Below are 17236 nucleotides of genomic sequence, written 5' to 3'. Positions count from 1 at the left end.
GATTGACTTTGCCTTGTTTTCTAAAATGATTGAACTTCGGTGTTAACAGCTATCAATAATCAAACTGCATTCGAAGAGACTAAAGAGTCCAAGTCTTTTCGTTCTGTCCTGCTATTTTGGCATACGGGTTAGTCATGTTGACTGCATAAGTGCATGTGCACACTTACAACTAGCGCAATGATCAGAATGTATAATGGCAAAAAACGAAACAATTAAAGGTGACATTTTTCTTATGCTCCAAGACATGATCAGTTGAAATAATGAAAGAGAAGTGTATGAATAGAATTGTGAGAAATGTTACACTGATCACTGAACAATCAAGCCGCTACGATTATAAATTATAACGTTTATCCCAAATGGCAGATGAGTTGTTATTTGACGGCTTACACAAAAAGCAGTTGTAAAAAAAACAGCAGAAATACAGCATGAATAAGAAGACTTTTAATGGATTAACTTGTAAGAATTGAATATCAACGGAGTTGAAAATGTTCCATAAGGTAAATAAATAAACCGCTGTCAGGAAGTGGAAATGCTGTGGTTTTGAGCGTTAGTCCATTGCTGCAACGAAGGTCTAACGCTCGAGACATGAGCTTTACAAAGTATATTCGGTACGCGGTTAATTTACCTTTATCAACTTTAAGTTGATAACCAACAAAGTGTTTCACTTATCCGCCGACACAGCACAACAGCCTCTTTAGAAACTAATTACTTTGTCTACATTAAGCGGTTACCCTTGAGGAATACGTATGTGATCAGCCCCAAATACATCTAGCTTCTCGAAACCGGTGCAGACTGGCTTGTATCGAAGGCATCAAGTACATTTGAAGGCGAAGGAAATCTGAAGAAAATGCTGTTTTGCGTTGCAAACAAGAAAATTTATTGAAATGTAGGAGTTCAGATGGGTGGCATTAGTTTTAAGGATGGTGGGACTCAGTGCGGAGGGAGCAAAGGAAGTTATCAGTGACATAGAGCAAATATAAGTGAAGCAGGAAATGTTTGGGATGACATGAGGGTATTTGTGACTTATGATGAACTGCTTAAAGATGTCCTGATGACAAAGGAGTTGACCATAAAATGGTTGATGAAAGAGGCTCATTGCTTCAAAGCAGAATTGTCTGAGATGTGGCGAGGAGATGTACCTGGTGGAATGTGAAGATCGCTCGGATGGATTCAGGTGGGAGTGTCGAAAACAATCAGGAAATAAGCGTCACAAACAAACATTAAGCATATGGAAGGGTAGCTGGTTTGAACAAAGCAATGTAACGCTGGATGAGGTACTGAAAATTACATATCGTATTTATGTGAATAAGCGCCTCCCCAAATAAGCGCTGCACATGGAGTGGAATGGTTAATGAGCGCCGTAGCTCTGGTCCGGCGCTTATTCGAGTATTTCCATAAGATGATAAAAATACATGGTAGTCACTGCAATGCGGTTCTAAGCCAGCAATGGGAATTTATTTTCATCAATAGTGATGTTTGTCAGTTCCAAGTGAATATATCTTGATGCTCTTTCATTCAGTTGTCTCTTCCAAATGTTGCGTTCTTCAGTTCTTGCCTGAAAGCTGTAAACTTCGCCAGTACGACAATCCCAACCTCCCTCTTTCTCTTCCCAGTAACTGTTGCAGTAAGGAGATTGTCAGCGTTTGCTTGTAAGAAGAAGGTCAGCAAATGCGATAGTGCAATCGGTACTTGGCCTCGGCCCTTTTATGGAAGGATCATTGCAACTGCACGGCAATGTTAGCTTTGACAAAACTATACAACAAGAAGGTTGCCGGGTGAGTCACGCTTTAACCAAAACTCAGCAATGATGACGTAAGGGCTGAAGATTCTATCGGATGGGCTGCTTATCACTCTAGCCATCAGCAACAAACAAACAATCTGCCTGCCATAACAGCACTCCTTCCGTTGTTTTATGAGAAGGCAGATACCCCTGCAATGGTAAAGCATGGAATGGACATTGCGATTTTTGCTTGTTTGTGTTGAATCCTTTGCTATTCACGAACTCCTTAGAATGGTTAACAGTCTCATGTAGGTATTTATTTTCTGATAGTTAGGAACATGATTTCTAACAGTCTGATACAATTAGAGTTCCAGGCTCTATCCAATCTTTAATAATAGGCAGGAGTGTTGCTTCACTGCTGTCTGCTACAGGCACAAGTAAGCATTTTATGGATTATTCTTCTATGCCTCCAAATACCCATTGCACTTCTATTCTATGCCCACAGTGGTACTCCCTGTTGCCTACTTCACTTTCGTCAATTTGAACTGTTTTTCCCCGTCCTCCGATCTTCTCACTCTTTTGTAACGTCATGATTTCCCATGTTTCTCTACAGAAACTGTCCCAGTCCATGGCTGCGTTGAGATTAATTTTCAGCTGTCGCCGAATTTGCCATTGACTCAAATCTTGACACCACCAGTACCGTATTTACTTGAATAGCGCCGCGGCACTTATTTAATCTTTCGTGTCTCCTGTGTGGCGCTTACTCGAGGGCAGCGCTATTTAAAAGACTCATACTACAAAGGCAAAACATTATGATTGTAGAAATTAATTTACTTTATGTCCGACATCGCGTGAATGTCCTGACTGTTGCTCTAAGTTCACAAGATCTAACACAGGATGCACTTTATCTTAGTCTGTGCATTTAAAAGTAGTTCAGTTGCCCCCAAGCACTTTTACTAACACAACAAACTTAAATGTCTTGTAGTCACATCGTTATCCGACGTTTTCTTCTGGTATCACTGATACCCGGTATCTTCAATCGACTTCGATGTCACTATTCCCCTCTTCGTCAGAGTCTAGAAGCTCCAACGGGGGTGGGTACGCCTGTTCTACATCAAAATCTGTAGTCTCAAACAGATTGGCATTGGCTGGCTCACTCAAGATCTCTAGCTGTGAGCGAATCATAGCTTTTCCAGTGCTACATGGCTAGCCCTCTTTGAAACAATGAATAACATTGTAGCCCCTTTATCTTCTTCGCAGTTTAATACTTGGTTGATTTCCGGTTTCAACGACTGTTTATACACATGATGTCCCCTGATTACTATCTCGAAAGATACTTTGAAATACATCTTGTATTGTACTGGCGATGCTCTTGCTATTTTTATGATGTTTCTTAGAGTGAAATATTATTCCGCTAAGTGCTCAAATCGGACACTGCAAGGCACCAGAGAAACCCTGTTGACAACCTTTATTAAATCCAACCAACCATGGCAAGCCACATACGTCCAGGAAATTTGACCCATGACAGATAAAATAACTTACCACACACCAAACGATATTTGACTGTCGACTGTGCTTGGTTAAGAGAATGTCAGACACGAATACCGAGGCAATTTCCCACAAGGGGAAAACTTTGACGAAATACAATCTGTCATTCAAGAAAGAAGTCATTGCTTATGCTGAAATTAATGGTAATCGACCTGCTTCCAGGCGATTCTCAGTTGATGAAAGGAGAATAGGGGAATGGCCAGCTACCAAGAGTAATATCGAAGGTCTGCTTGGGACAACCGCCAAAGCAAAGCTAAGAAGCAGACTAGGTGGAGGTGGGAGAAAACCTTTAAGCGCAAAACTTGAAGACGTTATGCTAGAATGGATAGAAAGTAGGCGTTCTCGAGGGTCAAGAGTCTTAAGTAAGCTCATAATGAAGAAAGCAGAGATAACGCATCGCAATATGATGGAAAACAACCTTGTGGACGGCGGTGACTTTAAAGCTTCCAGAGGATGGCTGTGCAGATTTATGAAGTGAAATGGGTTGTCACTGAGAAGAAAAATCTCCATCGTCCAGCAAGATCCAGAAAGAATGGTAGCTAAACTTGTATCGTATGTAATCCAGGTTAGAAGGCTACAAGAGAAATAGAAGTACAGACCATCTGACATATTAGCAATGGATGAAACCCCAGTTTGGTGTGATATGATTTCGGAAACAACTGTTGACACAACGGGAGAGACAACTATTACTCTGAAATCGACCGGTCACGAAAATCGTGAGTATCAGTTTGTCTATCCGCAAAGGCTGACAGAACTAAGCTGAAACCTGTGGTGGTTTTTACTTAAGAATTACAGCCTTACAGAAGTTAATACTTAGAGAGAAGAAATTCTTTAAGCTTTCTTCTAAAAGAAGCGGAGGAGGGAGAACTAGTTATGTCAGACTTTAGCGAATTATAAAAGTTTGGACCTTGAAAGTAAATTGAAAACTTCCTGGTGTTCGTTCTGCACAGTGGCAAGCGGAAGGACTGAGCATTCCTAATATTATAATTATGGATTTGATTATTCAGTAAAAAAAGTTATTGAATTTGGAAGGGAGTGTAGAGTTCTTGAATGAAAACATAAAAGTACCTAATTGAAACAAATAGATATCATGAAATTTTCAGAGTTTAAGTTCCTTAAAAATAGGGCCAGTATGGGCAATGTTTGTAGAATTGCTTACTATTCTTAACACACGTTTCTGTAAGGTTACAATTCTTTGAAGGTTTGACGTATAGGTACCAGCCCAAGCTAAATTGCAATAATATAAATAACTTACTTAATATGTGTGTGCGTGTGTGAGTGCGTACGTGTGCGCGGTCAAAGTTAATTACCATAAGTCCATATTGTAATTCTAATATAAGATTAGTTATCTTAAGTGCTGAAGCCTGACTTGTTATAAGCCTCGTGGTTTCTCTCTGTTTTTCTCGCCATTTACTTTCTTTCATCAATGTTCTTCATTTTGTTTCCATCTGTAAATGTTGTATATGGCAAAATAAATGTTGTATTGTATTGTATTGTATTGGTGTAGTGTTGCAGGCTGGTACGGAAACTGAACTTGTGGTTAATGCAACTGCAGGGACGGTTACATAGCTTTCTGGCAGTCCTTTGTGTTCTGCTACAGACGGCGGAATTACTAGTGGGGGCCTACTTTGACCAGGTTCACTTTCCGTTGGAAACTGGAATATGCTGATGCCATTTCCATGGAATGAGGAGACTGATGTCGTAGAACTGGGATTATGATCCAGGTTGTCAAGCGCACCTACAGAAAATATTCCTTTTCTAAACAAGCGGGAGATACACATCTGTCTTCCCTGAAGTGCTGGCAAGCCAGTCTTCTATTTGCATGATGCGATCGTAGGAAACAGTAATGCCCAATTGATACATCTTTTCAATGAGTGTCTTCTGGTCGTGCTGTGTATGCTTAGATCAATGTAGAGAGGTAGAGGTGGCTCACAAGATGCAGAATGGCGAGTTTGGTCAGTTTTGGTCTTGCAGGACCTCTTCTTAGTATTGAAAATAATCATCTCACAAATAGTTAGACATGCTTGACTTTCAGACTTCTTTTGATCCTTAATGTCAAGTCCGTTGATAATCATAGAAACAAGGGATGTCAAACTAGATGGTGAACATTTGGATTGGAAGTCCAATGGAAAGCGTCCAGAAAAATTGAAGCCTTTGTGAGCAAAAATATCTTTCCTTTAACAATCGTTGCAGCCCTTGCCTGAGTTTCGGCATCTTCATCCGCCCTATCACTTGAATCTTGCGCCTTCTGTGAATAGAGTAATCTATACCGATTTTTTAACGAGATAAGGCATTTCAAATGATATTTTGCATTGAGACAAAGGCATTCTGTTGATGTTTTGTAGAAAGGCCACGTACGTTTGCTGGTTAGGTTCAGGTGGACCATGACCGTTTAACGGACACTTCAATGCCTCCTTTGTAGTCTCCTGACAAATGATGCACTTTTTTCCAATCAAGTGACATTGCAGTTAAAACTCCTAGACGAAAAATGCGATTCAAAGTTAAACACGGAGCGATCCTATAAAAGGGAAGGACACGCCCCTTTGAAGCGCTTTGTTGGCTTCCAAACGGATCAGTATAATGGTGGATGACGTCGGTAACGGTCGAGGAAAAAAGAGAGAAGAACTATCGTTTGTAAAATCGAAGAGGGAATCGATTTATCAATAAAAATACGCTAAACGCTAACTATATATCTTGTAAAACACCAGAAATTAGCGAGATTAACGATAATAATGGAAATAATCAAGTTTCGTTGCCGCAATCGAAAGATTATATGAAACTTACCTCGAAATTCGAAATCCTTCTACCAAATACACAGTACAAAGATCGAAACCATTATAAACTGAAGCCTGCGACGAACTGGACATCTGCATCCTTCCATCTGAACATGCCGATAAGCAAAACGAGTTTGTGTTGTTCGCCAAAACTGGCAGGATTTCCAAAATTTAGCAGATGTTTTCTGCTAAACGGCCGCTCGAGTTGTCATGTCGGGTTCAAGTTTATTACCGCTTGTGTATCTATCGATCACGTACGTGAAAACTAACTCTACTAATCCGCTGGAAGTGGCAGCAATAAATTCTAAACTTTTATGCACAAGTCAAAAAATAAAAACATCTAAACACATTTCGTACCTGATCATGCATATTTGAATAATTTGCTAATTCGAAAAATCACCAAAGATATAAACAAAACACGACCCGATGTTGCTCTCATGTATCTTATGGATGAAATGATAATGGCAATGGCTCTCACATCATTATTAAAATTAGCCAGTACCAAATATATTCTAAGTTTTATTATATACAGTAAGCAATAGAGAGGCCGGCTTCAAAAGGATTATCAGCTCCGTCATCTTGTGTGCGATCGCTCGCCGCTTGAGACACTTCACTTTTCTCCTCCGTTTCCCGCTCCGTTGTTTCTTTTAGGCTTCGTTTCCGCGACTTTGTGTCTTTACTTATCTCTCCCCCACTAAACGACACAAAGGATCGAAGTGATTCCATCTCGGAAGCCGGTTTCAGAAGAACAACCTATTTCGAGACAGAGTTTGTTTACGAACTTTATCCTAATCATTTCGGAAATATCTCGAAAGGATAAGATTTTACCAGCCGATAAATGAATTTCCGATCTCAAAATAGACGGATAACTTAACTTTCTAAATTCTTCTCCTGTAGCCATATTCGTTGGATTGATTTTGAACAAAATAATTCGAACTAAAACAGCTTTTCCGCCAACCCGTCACGTCCTTTCGAATTGAGGTTGCGGGAACTTGAACGTGCTAAAATAAGATTTTTGGTAATCAACCAATCCGATACGCGCGTTTTGGATTTTTGATTGACAGTCTGAACCGTTCGGCCTGGTCTTATAGGATCGCTCCGTGTTTAACTACTGAACTACTATTTCTTTTATCACAATTTTCCAAAATTTCCATGATTCTTAGAATAAACTGTTTGAACCAAAAGCCGTCAAACGTACTTCTTGTTGTACTTAAACAAAGAAGTCAGATAAACACCAAACAGTTGGTGCACGGTACCTACAGATGTTTCACTTTCAGATCAGCAATGATGTACTCAGAGAACTCGAACAAAAGGATTGAAATGACAACGATAATTCCAAGATAAGCTACTCAAACCGGGCTTAAATCCATTCTATTAGATAAACAAATATATTAATTTTTATTTTTACATATAATTTCACCAAATCCAAGATTTTTGCAAAGAATTGATCACATTTTTTTCGGATACTTACAGACACAACAGATTGACACACAGGTCGCCTTCTTCCGAGAGTGGCATGGGTCCAAGCCTTTGTGTCTGGTTTTCGAATTCTGCTAATTAAAGGGTCAGTTTTTTCCAAATATTCACAAAAATGAATTAGAAAACCAAAAATACATAGATAACAGGTGAAAAGCTTATTTGGTAAGCGTTTCTGAGCTTTTAGCCAATAAAGCATATTTACATCACATGGAACGTATCCCCTTAAAACGAACACCTGAGCAGATTGACTTGGGCACCCCTTCTAATTTCATTTGGTAGGGCATAAGCAATTTATGTGCCAAATTTCATGCTTTTATCACTCTTGTCACGAAGGTTAATTGCTTGATTAGATACAATCGTCCCGAGATTTGAATTTCTATCATTAACTTAAACCTTGAATTTTTAAACCTGCCAGAAACTAGGACTAAGGATTAACAAAAATGAAATAATCTTGACATTTTGCCTGTTATCATTTTGTTGTGGTAAATTATTTTTGTAGGCGGACTATTTAAGCCTACTGATAATATTGATAGCAATGAATAAAAGTTTCCTTTGTTTACTGAAAAGTTGTAAGAACTTAGAACCTTATGTTCGGTTATCAGTTCATTATTTTTGTAAAGCTGGCAACAATGAAAGGTGATTGAAAAAAGCGGTTTGGGAAGAATTACTCTACTCTATTTACGAGCCAAACACGATTATCTTGACAAATTATTACACCAAGTAATATCGGTGAAAACATTGAAGTAAACTGAAAACGCATAAACATTTTTTTACAAAAATGTCCAATTAGTAAACTAGGTGTCCAAATAAAAGAAATGTTGCATGTAGCCCTGGGTCCTTGTCATGGGTGTTGCAATACATTCTTACTCATCAAATGTCAAGTCCAATTTCAAGTCGAAATTTGGCAGTTCTTCTTCGTACTCCATCCCTGCTATTTCCTTTAAAATCTCATCCTCATCATTATTTTATTTCTTTTGTCTCTTCTGCGGAGATGTGCCTGACAGAAGAATGATTTTTTTAACGAAGGAAGTTTCCTTTGTCTTTTTGAAGCCAGTCAGTTATTTGTCATTCTTCTTTTTCTCCAAGAAATTCAGTAGGCGGAACTACTACTAGTACTCTGGCAGTGTATTAAAATGTTCCAGTTCTCTTTTTAACATAAGAAAGGCTGGGAAAAGTGACGTTACTAGTACCATCTTGACATTCTTCATCTAAAGAAGGGTAAACTATACTTCTAACATGCTTGCATGTTTGCTGAATGGCTTGAAATTCCTTCTTTGCAACTTCTTGGAACGTTGATTTGGTTTTCATCAGTTCTGGGCAAAGGGGTTTCCCGAGGGCTAAAATCAAACAGTTAGGGTTGTCCATGTCCAAATTACAATTCTTTCTCAAGGCGATTTGTTGTTGAACACGTGCAGCAACTGGAGGTATAATGAAGGTGACGGTTTCCATGGTAACGGGAATTTGATGTCAGTGTTCTATCATCATCTGGATTGTAAAGTGAGTTTCAGTTAAAAAAATGCTCGGTTGATTGCTGCGAGCTGTTACAAATTTCAGTAATATGGAGGGCGTTGTATTTTGTAAAAAACATTCCACGAACATTGTCTGAATTTACAAACCGTTTGTATGAGTTTGCTACAAATGGCAACGAAGAAACCTTGGAGAGGGATATGACTAGTGAACCGTTGACTGCCATGACAGGTAATCTTCTGTCATTTTATAGTGTGAAGAACAAGGAAACGTTGTGGGCAGAACTGCATGGGTCATCTCTAAAAGACGGAAAGTATGGGCTTGGAGTTGTTTTAAAATCCTAGAGAGAGTGGTGTCGTTTGTGTGGGAAAGTGTTGGTTGCCAAATTCCTGAAAGCTGTGAATGTTGTTGTTTACCACAAGGTCGTGGTACTTTCATGGCTGTCATGTGCCAAAAGTGTAATGTAATGAGTATTGCAAATTGACTATGGATATTACACATTTGAAGACAACAAATATACGGTGAAGACTGGGAAAAACAAGAGTATTTCTTGTTGACAGGGAAAACGGCTTTAGACATGAATCTGCTGCACAAATTCGAGGTTGAAATTTTTTTGATATGGAAGGTAAGTTTCAAGGAGAAAGCCGACATCTACAATGAGGCACATGGATGTGTACGTGATCATTACGACGACAGTGAAGAACGTGGGGGAAAAAGGAAAAGAGATAGGAGCACTCGGATTTCTTTTTTCCGAGTATGCCTGCGTCACTTTCTTGAATAATCATCATTCTCATTCATTCACCAGGCTGGAAATATACCATCACATTTCTTTCATATACCACACGTTCGACATTCAAATCCTAGCAGTATGCAGGATGTTTGTCCCATGAACCTAGTTTAATGGCCTTAGCTCCCACGAGTCTCCTGTAGCTCAGTGGTAGAGCATCCGAACTAGTAATCGGAAGGTCTTAGCTTCTACTCCTGATAGGAGCACTCAGATTTCTTTTTTTCCGAGTATGCCTGCGTCACTTTCTTGAATAATCATCATTCTCAGAGATCATCTACTTTATTATTGATTGGTGGGTGCTTTTATCATGATAATGGGACTTTGCAACGGTTTCACTGTGCATCATTCAATTTCTGCATTTTAAAAGTTCCATATCTTGAACAAGGATGCCTTGAATTTCAAGCAATAATGCCCCTATCCCTATCAATGGTTTAATGGAGGATTGGGGTTGGCGGTGGGGGCAGGATTAGCAGACTGGAAAGTTGACATTTTCAGGTTTTCAAATGTCAGTTTGTCCACCCTTGGGTGCCCTTCAGTAGACGTGCACCCTTTTAAACCTCTTATTTCTCTGGCCCCCTTAAGCTGCTTTTTAATTATTTTCAGGGATGGGGCATTGTTATGTGACAATCCCTATTGTTTTCTCAGCTAATGGAAAACAATTATTCAAATAGGTGTGGGAGCGCCCTTGGGTCTCCATTTTGAATCAAATTCCCACTAGGTCGAGAGAGCATAAAGCAAATTGTAATTTTTAGGAAGATTAGGAAGACATGTTTCGATGTACCAAACATCATCGTCAGTTACAGAATATTTGAAAAACCGTAAGGACTATATAACAACGAGGCAGAACATGCATAATTAATTATGATTAAGTGACAAAAGTAGAGAACGTATTTGAGTGAGTAACAAAGTGTTGGAAAGAAAATAAAGGTTAAAGCGCAAGTGCCAGGTTGACATGATGAATATGTTGATTTAAATTGGGCTTTCCCAATTTATATACATAGCCTCCTTAACCCATTGCCCCCTCAGAGCGTGACGCGTGACATTGTGCTAATTTCCTAGAAATTTTGGAGTAAAGACTGCATGATCCAAACGCTTGAAATAAACCATATGTGGAGTAGCACTATAGACGGGATCAGGTTTGAAAGCAAAGCTGATCCGAAAGAGGAGGAATTTTGCTGCCAGGAAGTGTAAAAGTTTTATCTCATGATGCATGGACACATAGGACAGGGAGAAAAGCACAAATCAAATTATTTTTTTTGTGTTTTATGCGCAGTGAGCTCTAAATATGAATAAATAATAATATAATATGAATCCAAATCCAAATTATTGTCGCTACTAGATCCTCCCTCCCCAAACTTATCAAAGCTTTCTTCATCCCCTGAGTCCCCAAAAATCGTCGCTGCATCCGCATCAATTTCGAACGCATTCGCCATTTTCTTGCAATTTTCAATTACCTCACGCGATGAAAAAATTAGCGACCTCATGGTGCTTGACATGACCTGTAAAAAAATGCGCAAAAGATGGCATTTGATTGGTTAACCATCTCTTGATCTCCGTGACAACAAAATAACGAAACAACCACCAGGGGGAGGTAGAGAGGCGAAACACCAGCCGCCATTTTGGACGGGCAGTCCTGGGTGTTTCAGGAAATTTGGTTGTTGTTACGCACAAGTGTTTGAGGGGTCAATGGGTTAAGTGAAGTTGATATTTAGTTGGGGCGGAATCAAGGATTTCGAAACAATCTGCGGAGCAAGATTGACGACAACGTTCTGAGCTTTGTAAGTGTTTATAGATGTGTGAGGACTTGTCATAAGAGAGATCTTCATGGACTGGTGTGGAAAAATGGCGATCAGTTTCGCCTATACAGCAAGCATTACAGCAAGCACAAGTGAATGTGTAATTTGATGTCTAGATCATTACAATAACGATGAACACGATGGTGAATTTTGCTTTGAGCTACAGTAGAAAAACGGCCTACATAAGGTAATTTTGTAAAAGTATTGTTTACCCTTTGAAATAGTATTGGAGGAAGGAGGTGTTTGAGTGGAGCCATTTTGGTTAATGGCTGTGTTAAAGTATTGGTAGATGGATTTATCGATGAGATTAACGGGGAAAAGATTGTTATGCAAAATGAAAACTAATTGCTTTATATCTTTGTGGAAACCCAGTCAAGTATTGTTTATTTTGAAAACCCTGTCAATTAATGTCCTAATAAGACCGATTTTATATGACAGAGGTGCGAAACTGAGGTCATTGGTAAGCAGACCCGTGAAAGTCTTCTTACAGAAGGTACTTACTAGTGACAATGGAACCATGGAGGGTGCTGTCGATTAAGACATCCAAAAAGGGCAACACATGATCAATTTCTTTCTCAAACGTCAATAGTCAACACACGAACATACCCTTCACACGTTAAGAAACAATCTAAGTTTCTCTTTCTTTATTCTTTCTTCTTTTGAACAACGAAGGGAGATGTAACGATGTTAATTTATGCTTGTTTAGTTAATTTATACAGTCAAGTTTACATCTGGGATCCTGAATGTGTTCGCCCGCTTCGCTTGATGTATACTTGGCTTACAAGATTAAAACGTTGTGTTTAGATGTTCTGGTGCTTTGTTGTCTGTCCTAGCGAATACGTTACAACACCCATTTGTCACGCTGATAATCTAATACAAAAGAGTCACACACATAGCAATAACATATATTTATGACACTACTGAACTCTTTTACATAGGTTCCCTTCCATGACGACAGAAATATTGTCTATTGATGTGACATAAATGATTTGCGCGTTAAACCACACCAGTTCTTCGTTTCGCTTTTTCCAGAAATGCAGAAATCATACAGGTGCCGACAATGAATTCAAAAGCCAATTTAACAACAAAAAAAGATGTTATCAATTAAAATTGAAATGACCTTCTCACTTCCCTCAAGTTAAGATTAACATATAACCTACGCACAGATCTTCTCACTCCATGTAAATGAGGATCATTACATTCGAAGTGTGCTAAGTAACTCAAATATTGAACGGGCTTAACGTCACTGAAGCAAAATGACTTGAAGGCAAAAAGGCTGCCTATCTTGCGAACAAAAGCAATCTATTTCATAACCTTGTCTGGGAAACACTGTATTTTCTTTGAAATACACCTCTACATTGGGTGCCTTCCATGCATTTTGCCAAACCAACCAGTTAGACAACAGTGGAATTACCAGAGGAAATGGAATGCCATTTTCAGTAATTGAAACAAAGTTTCCAGGCAAATCAAGCAATCCATTTACATTTCAAGCAAAATTTTGACCATTCCTCAGCAAAAAAGGACTGTAACATGAATTTGTTGTAATGTGACAGCCATTTTGGTCGGACCGGACTGACCAATCAAACAGGACCACCTCTGGAGGTGAATCACTTTGACTAGAAAATTTTCCACCTGGGCTGAAATATCCATTTACATTTGGACCGAAATTTCTAGAAATGTTGACATGATAGAATGCACCCATTATGTACCAAAATGGACCTTAACTAAAATGTGGTTATCAAAAAAGGCATGCATGATTCACCTACAAGGATACAAAAAGTAAATTCGTAATGGTTCCTGAAAGTAATTCTATCACACTATTGGTTAAGAACCAAGGATATGCATGCTGTTTCACAGACATTACTAATTAAGAGTAAATACCCTTATCTATAAACAGGTACTCCAGTCATTAATCGTTAAAAATACAATAAATGATGGTTTGCTTACTAATCCATTCCTTAATGAATTGGTTATGGTGTAAAGGGCAGACCAGTGATACCAGATTTATGATCTAACTTCACAGGTACAGGCAACTCACACAGCACCATTAGATGGTATTCTTGCACCCTCTTGGGGTTCCAATAGAGAAGAAATGCTTCTTCTAATCCTCTATGGTCCATTTTGAATCTTACATGAAGTTTCCCTTCTACAGGGCTGTTTCGGATTTTAAATAACCAAAATTTATGAGAATACTTTTTGTGCTATCTGAAAGGGAGACGTCACAATTTGGATTAATTATTAAGAAATTTACATCAAAGAGAAAAAATTCAAATTTGAGTTATGCCCCTATCAATGGTTTGCCCCAGGATGAAGGAGGGGAGAGAACCCAGAGGAAAGACTTAGGGAAGCGCATGTGGCTTGGGGATTTGATATCCTGGACGTTCCCAGGGTGGGAAATTTGGCTCAGCCGCCACCTTGTTAAGTGGAGGACTAGGGAATGAGTAATAAGAGGTCCGCCATGTTAGAAAATGCCCAGTAGTAATTGGATGACATTCCCACAATTTAAAAGGTTGATTTCTTTGTCAACGATGCAGAACAAAAGTTGGGAGTAACCTGTTGCTTTTGGAGTTACTGACGTTTTATGCCTGCCCTGCTACAGGTTTTTGATATAATGAAAAGATCAAAAACTCATACTGGACCACAATTTCAAACACCAGCGTTTTACGCACAATTGACAGGTACTTACGAAGTATAACATGGGTGTTAAATTGCCAGCCACGCTAAATATCCAGCTAGAATATGTCTTCTACACTTGGGAAATGCCAAAGTTTGTTGGTACAATTATTTTGTCACCAAGTAATGAAAATCTGCAGATGCTCAGTGCTGCAATAAAGACTGTTGTGAATGCCTATCAGTTTGCCCAGGAGTTGTAACATCAAGGCCCTGAGGTTCTATTTTATCGTCATTATGTGGATGATACGTTTTGTTTATTCCACTCAGAACGGGACACCATTGCATTTTTCGACGATATTGTTCAGGGAACATGAACGGCATAGGACAAGTGTCAGCATGCATAGTCACTGAGGTATGCTGGTCTTCACAAAACTCTTCCCCGGGCACTACGTCTTTCTGGACTTGTTACGTCAGCAGCTCGAGGGCTTGGTGCTGCTTGTGGTTTGACCACCTCTTGGGGCATTGATTCAGCTACAGGTGGTACCTGTTCTACTTAAGTCAAGGGCAGGGGACCAGGATCCGAGCTAGACATCTCAATGTCAGAAGGTTATTGTATTGGGACTCCAGCTGTGGACGCAGGTGTCGGCGGTTCCTGGGATACACCCTTCTGTCGTCAGTGATTACTTGGTATGAGCTCACACCAACTTGTTTGTCAACCGTTGCATGGGTCTAATAATGACTATACTTGGGTGGATGAATGCGAATGGTGCTCCCTGGTTTAAGTGGCTGCAGTTCTTTAGTGCCATTGTTGTAATAGAAGGTTTGTTTGTTCTTCTGGGCATGAAGTAGCTGGGAAGTAGCGTCAAATTCAGGTCGTGTTAGTAGTCTGCCAGCGGTAGGCAGGAGTATTTTGGTATGTCAGCCAAAGAGGCGCTGTGCTGGAGATGTTCCCAATCCTTCTGAAGGGGTGTTGCGGAAGTCAAGGAATCCTAAGTAGGGGTCACTGCCAGCCTCTGAGGCCTTAAGCATGACTCGCTGCACAGCCTTTAACGGGTTTTCCGCCTTGCCATTTGACTGCGGGTAGGTGGGAGAGCTTGTGACATGATCAAACTCATACAAATCTTTTTGAACTTCTTAAATTCCTGTGAGCTGAACTGGGGGCCATTGTTGCTTACCATCTTGTCCGGAATTCCATGTCTGGCCATATGAGGCTTGAGCTTGTCAATTACTTCTTTGGATGTCTTACTTACAAGCTTGTCGACCTCAAAAAAGTTTGAGTAATAGTCAGTAGTGACAAGGTAGTCCTGGCCCTGTAGCTCCAAGAGATCAACAGCAAGGATTTCCCATGGTCTTGATGGTACTGGGTGTGAGATCATGGGCTCCCTCTGCTGCCTTTGGTGGTATGTGTTGCAGACTTGACACTTGGAGACATATTCTTCAATCTATTTGTACATACCAGGCCAGTAGAAAGCTTCCTTTGCTCGTCTCTGGTATGCCTGTACTCCCAGATGACTGGAGTGTAGCCTTCTTTTGAGCTCAGTTCTCACGTGGTCTCTTTTGAAAATAACTCCATTTTGGAGTATAAGCTCTTCTTTGAAAGGAAAGTGGTCTTGAACGGGAGATGGAGCTTACTTTCTGGCCAGCATTGTTTGATGATGCCGGGGAGAGTCTTGAGGATGGCATCTTCTTAAGTAAGGTTTTGAATCTGGCAGAGCGTTTCATCTTTCATGGGAAGATACTCTAGCATGTTTACTTGCTCTGCTTCTATCTCTTTTGAAGACCTTGTTTCTGAAACTGTCATGACGTCTTCCTGATCCTCAGTGGCTTCCCTAAGCAACAGGTGCGCCATAAGAAGGAGGTTCCCTTTTTGTAAGAAACTCCAAACTCGTAGCGTTGGAGTCTAAGGAGCATTCGTTGTAGCCTTTTGGGTGCATTTAAGAGGCTTTTCTTGAAAATAGCTTCCAGAGGCTTGAAGTCAAATTTAACCAGCACTTTCCTGCCATACAGGTAGGTTTCAAACTTCTCCATTCCGAATACTATGGCCAGTAACTCTTTTTCAATTTGCGCATACTGGACCTCTGTGGGGGTCAGGGACCTGGATGCATAAGCAACCGGGTGTCCATCTTGCATTAGACATGCTCCCAGACCATGCATGCAGGCATCACACTGAAGTGTGGGTATGGCACCTAGATCAAAGTATCTTTGGACTGGAGTTGTAGAAAGGATCTTCTTTGTCTCTTCCAGGGCTACACCATGAACCTGCTCATCCCATAGGAATTCGTTGTCGTGTTTGGTGAGCTTGCGTAGGGGAGTCATGACCTCTAAAAGTCTCGGGGAAAACTTCTGTAGGTAGATAGTCATACCTAAGAGGCGTTGGATGCTCTGTTTGTCAGTTGGTGTTGGCATCTCTCCGATTGCCTTGACTTTTTCAGGGTCCGGTTGTAACCCATCAGGGGAGAGCACATGGCCAATGTACACGGCTTTCTTGAGTCTTAGCTGCAGCTTTCCCGTATTAAGCTTCACATCTTTATCTCGGCAGCGTTGAAGGAGTGCAATAAGTTTTTCATCATGGTCTCTAACTGCTTCCTCATGGTTAGCACCACATCCAAATACAAAGATGTCATCAGCGATTACCTTGCACCCATTCAACCCTGCTAATGCCTGATCCAGTCTTCGCTGGAATTCTTCAGGGGCCGGTGAGATGCCGAATGGCATTCGGAGCCATCTGTATCTTCCCCATGGAGTGCCAAATGTAGTTGCGTAGCTAAAACCCATTTTTGGCATCTAACACAGTAAAGCATCTCGCGTTTGAGAGCTCAGGAAGGACATCCTCGATTCTCGGCAGCGGGTAGTGATTTCATTAAAGGGCTTGGTTAAGTGATTTGGGGTCCACACACAGTCGGACATTGCCATTTTCTTCAAGGTGAAGACAGTTTCTGATATCCAGGAGGTAGGAGCATTTACTGGTGTGATGATATTAAGGCCTTCCAAATGATCCAGTTTCTCTTTTAGCTTTTCTTAATGGCGATTGGCACCTTTCTTGTTGGGAGTT

At 40.2% G+C, this 17236-nt stretch overlaps 1 protein-coding gene and 1 pseudogene across 1 annotated transcript in view; one reads left to right on the top strand and one right to left on the bottom strand.

Annotated features, from left to right (window-relative positions):
- Window positions 1-17236, top strand: part of LOC146450379 (transducin beta-like protein 3) — a 223702-nt gene that overhangs the window by 90150 nt on the left and 116316 nt on the right. The window lies entirely within an intron of this gene.
- The window catches only part of LOC146450389 (uncharacterized), a 286459-nt pseudogene that overhangs the window by 244762 nt on the left and 24461 nt on the right, over window positions 1-17236 (bottom strand).

This window comes from Pavona decussata, unplaced genomic scaffold (genome assembly GCF_977016875.1).
Source record: "Pavona decussata unplaced genomic scaffold, jaPavDecu1.1 SCAFFOLD_468, whole genome shotgun sequence".
NCBI lineage: Eukaryota > Metazoa > Cnidaria > Anthozoa > Scleractinia > Agariciidae > Pavona > Pavona decussata.
Note: the sequence above shows the minus strand (reverse complement) of the source record. Positions and strands in the feature narration are given on the sequence as shown.